The sequence below is a fragment of the Mustela nivalis genome, assembly GCF_964662115.1.
Source record: "Mustela nivalis genome assembly, chromosome: 7".
NCBI classification, from domain to species: Eukaryota; Metazoa; Chordata; class Mammalia; order Carnivora; family Mustelidae; genus Mustela; species Mustela nivalis.
Window position 1 is genome coordinate 64,040,662 of NC_139026.1, and position 6,190 is coordinate 64,046,851.

Genomic DNA, 6,190 nt, shown 5'->3' on the forward strand with positions numbered 1-6,190 from the left:
GAGCCATGCAGGTGCCCCTCGATACTTTACTTCTTGAAGAAAACTTTTATAAGCCTTTAAGTCTACATTTCTGTTTCTGTTATAATATTAAATCCCTGAGAAAGTGGTAAAAAACTAAAGAAACGATTTTCTTCTTTTTGCCTAACACTGGAACTTTAAGACAGAGTGCACTTTTCATAACAAATACAATGCCAAGCCCAAGGTTTTTATTTAAGGACTCTATTTCTTGCTGTGCAGTGCTCTAACAACTATGTGTTTCAGTGTAAGTTATCTGTTGAGTATTCTGTAGAGGGAATCACACACTGGCTTTAAGTTTTTGTCAGCCCTGCTTTAACTGAAAGCTAGAGTTTTGTTTGTTTGTTTTTGGTTTAATAGAAAAGCTGAAATTCATCTGGGCTTTCCTGTTCAAGAAATAAGTCAGGGTCTCAGACAGGGGCTTTTCCATGAAGAACCAATATTCAATCCATTGTCTTTCCTCTCTACGTCAATAAAGATGTGAGAATGGGAGACTGCATGAATGGGTGGCAGATTCCACGTGAAGCCCACAAACAGTGTCTTATTTGCTGTGGGACACTGAGCGAGTCACAGCCTCCATAAGGCTGCTCCCCAGCTGCAACAATGAAACTGATACCCACTTCGCAGAGATTGTATGAGGATCAGCTAATCCTTCTGTGCTGATACTTGGTGTACTAGAAAATGTTGTACATGTTTAAGGGATTTTTAATGTTATTGGATGTGGTTCATTAGTATACCAATAGGATTCCTCTGTGGAAATCTGGAAATCTTTGATGATGCATAGTAAGGAATTAGTACTTGTTCGCTCAGTGGAAGTCAAAAGTGTGCTCTGAGAGAGAAATAAAGATGTTGTTAAATGCTTTACGGAAAGAAAAAGACCTTAGGTAAGAAATGAACCAAGCATTTCTTTTGCAGAATGTGTTATTTACCTTATTTTTTTTTTTTTAAAGAGATTATATGGGTGAGAAGCTGCTGCTGTGACAGTCTTGCATGTTGAAATTCTTTTTTTTCTACTCTAGTGAGGCTGTCTCTGCTAATAGAATAACTGTATTAATGGCACATTAAAAAGGTCAGAGAGGGCGCCTGGGTGGCTCAGTGGGTTAAGCCGCTGCCTTCGGCTCAGGTCATGATCTCAGGGTCCTGGGATCGAGTCCCGAATCGGGCTCTCTGCTCAGCAGGGAGTCTGCTTCCTCCACTCTCTCTCTCTCTGCCTGCCTCTCTGCCTACTTGTGATCTCTCTCTGTCAAATAAATAAATAAAATCTTTTAAAAAAAAAAAAAAGGTCAGAGAGATCTAATGATGTTTCAGATTCACTTTTTTATTTATCCATGCTAACAAGAGTTCTCATTTACACTGTATTTATTGTAGTTTAATATAAAATAAGAAAATGTAAGGCTGGCATAGCTTTTTAATGATGCTTCTGTGACATTGAGGGGAGATGTCTTTCCTCAGACACTCCTCACTCTTTGCTGGTGTGCATGAGCTAGCCCATGCTAGGTGCTGAGGGGGCCACCCAAAAGCAGAATCTTCAGTCTTCACCATTCAGCTACCTGGCTGGACAGCTGGAAAGCCAGCAGGTATCTCTTGTAGGCCCATATAAAGCTATGTGTTTGCCTCAGGCCAAAAATGAAAGTATAAAATGGGAATATTTTCAGATTTTTAGGTATTGTTTTAATACCAGGTTAATTTCTTTTCTTTTCTTTTTTTTTTTTTTGAGATTTTATTTACTTATTTGACAGAGAGAGAGATCACAAGCTGGCAGAAAGGCAAGCAGAGAGAGAGAGAGAGAAGCAGGCTCCCTGCTGAGCAGAGAGCCCAATGTGGGTCTTGATCCCAGGACCCTGAGATCATGATCTGAGCTGAAGGCAGAGGCTTAACCCACTGAGCCACCCAGGTGCCCTGATACCAGGTTAATTTCTTAAAACCCACCAAATCCATCCATTTAAAGAACGAGGTGCTGGGGAAATAACAATCCGCAAGACACAGCCCTGCCCCTAGGAGCTTCTGCTTTCAGGGGGCAGCAGACACACGAACACCCAGGGACAGGGCAGTGTGTATGCCTGAGTGAGTCTGTGGGAGCACAGAGAGGGACCCAGCTTGGCCTAGCAGCTGGCTGTGACAGGCAGGGTTTGTCAGAGAATGGAACTGGAAGGGTCGGCCAGGGCTGGAGTTCAGCAGCCCGTGAGAGTTGGTTCCAGAAGGTGAGGCGAGCTGACAGGTGCTGCCCTCAGGGACTGGATACCTGAGAGAGAGCCAGGAAGACTGTAGTGACAAGTGTGTACAGACAAGAGAAAAGGAGAGGTGGGGGCCATGCTCCAGTCTCAGTCTCAAACAGATGCCCAAGAAACCCATGAATTGGAGGGAATACAGGGAGGAACGGGGCTGCTGTGATGAAGGCCTGTGACCTAAAGGGAGGGTGCTACCTTGCGTAATGGTAGCCACTTGTTTTGGGTTCACGAGAAGCCTGGTTTTACTCTTGTTTTCCATCTTAATGAAAAGAATTAATAAGAATATAAGAATTCTTTTATATCTATCTATATATATTAAAGACTTTATTTACTTATTGGACAGACAGAGATCACAAGTAGGCAGAGAGGCAGGCAGAGAGAGAGGAGGAAACAGGCTCCCTGCTGAGCAGAGAGCCCGATGTGGGGCTCGATCTCAGAATCCTGGGATCGTGACCTGAGCCGAAGGCAGAGGCTCTAACCCACTGAGCCACCCAGGCGCCCCAAGAATATAAGAATTCTTAGTAAGAATTTAGATTCTTATGGGAATTTTTTAAATAGACCTACATTTATTTATTTGTTTGTTTGTTTGTTTATTTGACAGAGAAAGTGAGCATGCATGTGCAGTGCAGGAGGTATGGAGGTGGAGAGGGAGAGGGAGAGAGAATTCTCAGGCAGGCTCCAGGCTCAGTGTGAAGCGCAACAGGGTGCTCAATCTCACCACCCTGAGATTGTGACCTGAGCTGAAATCAAGACCCAGATGCTTAACTGACTGAGCCCCCCAGTCACCCCAAAATAGCCCTACCTTTAATCGACCAGGTTTGGTTAGACCATTGGTTCTTATAATCCACTAGAACTTTAAAATAAATGCAGTGAGAAGCTGGCAAGAGTCATTTACATGTCTTTTCCAGTTTCACTAAGTGTTCAGAAATGGTCTTCCCATCTCTGTTCCAAGGTGCTGAAGCAACAGGTGTTTAGTGGTACTTCTGGACCTCAGTCCTGGAAAGCCTAGAAGGTCCTGGTGCCTTCTACTCTGTTATGGAGGAGCAAAAGGATGAAGATGACAGACTGCCATCTATACAGTCCATTTAGCTGGGGTTGCCCTATGGTTTTCTGCCCCAGCGCTGTGTCCTGCAGGTCAGGTCCTGCTTTCAATCACCCGGTCCTTGTCTATAGATGGTTTTCCCTGATTTCCTTTTCTTGTGTGTCTTCTGTTTCTGTTCTCTAATACTGTGATGATGTTCACCCATGTTCTTGCATTCATTCTTTTTTTTTTTTTAAGATTTTATTTTTATTTATTTATTTGACAGAGAGAGACAGAGAGGAAACACAAGCAGGGGGAGTGGGAGAGGGAGAAGCTGGCTTCCCACTAAGCAGCGAGCCCAATGTGGTCTCGATCCCAGGACCCTGGGATCATGACCTGAGCCGAAGGCAGCAGACACTTAACAGATTGAGTCACCCAGGTGCCCCAGTTGCATTCATTCTTATTGCCAAATAGATTTCCTTTGAATGGGTCTATTACAATGTATGTGTCCTTTTATTGTAGATGGACATCTGGTTGTCTCCAGTTTCGGACCTTTAAGAGTTGTGAACAATGTTGTGAATGTCTTTTGGGAAACATCTCTGTGCAGTGCTGTTGGATATAAACTCTGGAGTAGACTTGCTAGATCATGTGTGCATTTAATGTGCTATCATGAAGCTGCCCACCATTCTCCAAAGGGGCTTCATCAGTTTATGTAGTGTTTCATAGTTCCCATTTATCCACAACCTTGCCCAACACTGTCATGATATTTTTCCTTTTGGACATTTTAGCAGGAGTCATTTTAAAATTTTTATATTACACATTTTTAATTCTGTATTCTAATATGACCCGTATTGTTAACTGTCCTCAAAAAGTGTCCTGGGGTGCCTGGGTGGCACTCAGTGTGTTGGGCCTCTGCCTTCAGCTTGGGTTGTGATCTCAGGGTCCCGGGATCAAGGCCACAACGGGTTCTCTGCTCAGCGGAGGGAGCCTGCTTACCCTCTCTCTCTCTGCCTGCCTTTCTGCCTACTTATGACCTCTCTCTCTGTCAAATAAATAAATAAAATCTTAAAAAAAAATGTCCTGTTTGTGTACAGTTTGAAGCCATTTGGGGGCTGTGCCTGGACTGTCCATCTTCCATCTCTATCAGTTAAAATCTGCAGATTCTAGGACGTCATCTCCAAATCCTCCATTTTTCACTAATCTCTCATTTCTTAGAACTCCACTGAAATTTGATCTTTATATTTCACAGTTACTCAACCATGTCATGTGTGTATGCGTTCTTACCATCAAAGCTGTGAAAATGCTCTTCTGAAGAACAGGGGATCAGATACTACCTGTCCACCTAGAAAAGTACATAGAGTAATCACTCAACATCTCTTGAATTCCAGGAAGGATGTTCTGTTTATGGAGAAGGGTAGTGCAAGAGGCAGCTTTCTGTGGCTAGTTCTGGAGAAGATGATAGGAGGAAGGAGAAGATGCTAACAATGATAATAAGCAGGTTATGCCTAAAAAAGTCCTGTCATTATTGCTGGGGCACAGTGAGACTGCGGAGACCTTTTTGAAGCATCAATGGTAATTCAAGAGCAGAAAATAGGGGACAGTGTAGGGATTTTAGGACAGATCACCAAAACCCAGAAGCTAGAGGCAGAATCAGGGCAGTGGGGGTGCTCCACAGTGGTGGTAAAGGTGGTTTGTACTGTGGTCGGTCTATTGACAGTGTTAGCCAATGCTGCTCCCAAGAGGACTGTGCGTATATAATAGGTGTCCTGTATTTACGAAACAATGAAGGACTTTTTAGGGAATGAGAAAGAAGGATCCTTTGAGCAATAACATTTTTATATAAAACAAGGAAGAGCTATATATTTCTGCTTGCAATGCATGATTTTTTCCTATGTACTTCTCCTAGGCATCTTCCTAGGATAAGGAAATAGGTTAGGCTCATGTTATTTCTTAGCCGAAACCGTTTTTTTCAAAGGCAAGAAACAGAATCTGTGTATATGTTTGCCCTTACAACACTCATTTTTTTCTTGATAAAAATGAAGATTTAGATTTTAAGAGGTACCCAGTTTTTGCAGGTGCCATTAAATGCTCTCCTGACCCCTAAAAGGCGCCCCTTCCATCTCCCATAGTCACCAGCCTGTTAACGCAACTTCATGACTGAATTGTTCAAGCTGAATTCCTGTGTTTTCCCTTTTCATTTTGTGGGCAAGAGGTCCTAGTGGCTTTCGTCCTGTTTGTTAGCAGAAATTCATGGTAGAAAATTGGTAAATAATTCATTTTGGTTTTCCTCCTGCTTCGAAAAAGAGAACTCAGCAGGGCAGAGATAGGCAACAGATTATTCCATTTTTGAAATTTTAGCAGAAATAAACAAGGTGATTAGTTTAAAATGTAATTCATAGTCAGTGAGTTAATAGAAAACCTTGAGTTGCTGATTACAGCTAGCTCAACTAGTCCCCTAAAATGTAATTAGCTTTTGGTGTGATTCCAAGTGGCTTCTTTATGCTTAATTTTCAGAAATTTTCCAGTGCTGTTTCAGTATTTCAAATAGTTTTTAAAGAGTTTAGTAGCAACATCAATCTGAATTCATATGCACTGCGGGGGTAGGTGATGTCTCTTGAGTTTTGGGAGACAATACATATGTCTCAAAAGGGGTAAGTTAGGGGTGCCTGGGTGGTCAGTGGGTTAAGCCTCTGCCTTCAGCTCAGGTCATGATCCCAGGGTCCTGGGATTGAGCCCTGAATCGGGCTCTCTGCTCAGCATGGAGCCTGCTTCCTCTTCTCTCTGCCTGCCTCTCTGCCTACTTGTGATCTCTGTCAAATAAATAAAATCTTCAAAAAAAAAAAAAAAACACAAGGGGGTTAAGTTAATGTTGTTGACTTTCCTAGTGTTAAAGGAAGGTAAGTTGCTTTTAGTTCTGTGGTTTACT

The 6,190-nt window shown here is 42.6% G+C and overlaps 1 protein-coding gene across 2 annotated transcripts in view; it reads left to right on the plus strand.

Annotated features, from left to right (window-relative positions):
• Nucleotides 1–6,190, plus strand: part of TMTC1 (transmembrane O-mannosyltransferase targeting cadherins 1) — a 259,231-nt gene that overhangs the window by 131,765 nt on the left and 121,276 nt on the right. The window lies entirely within an intron of this gene.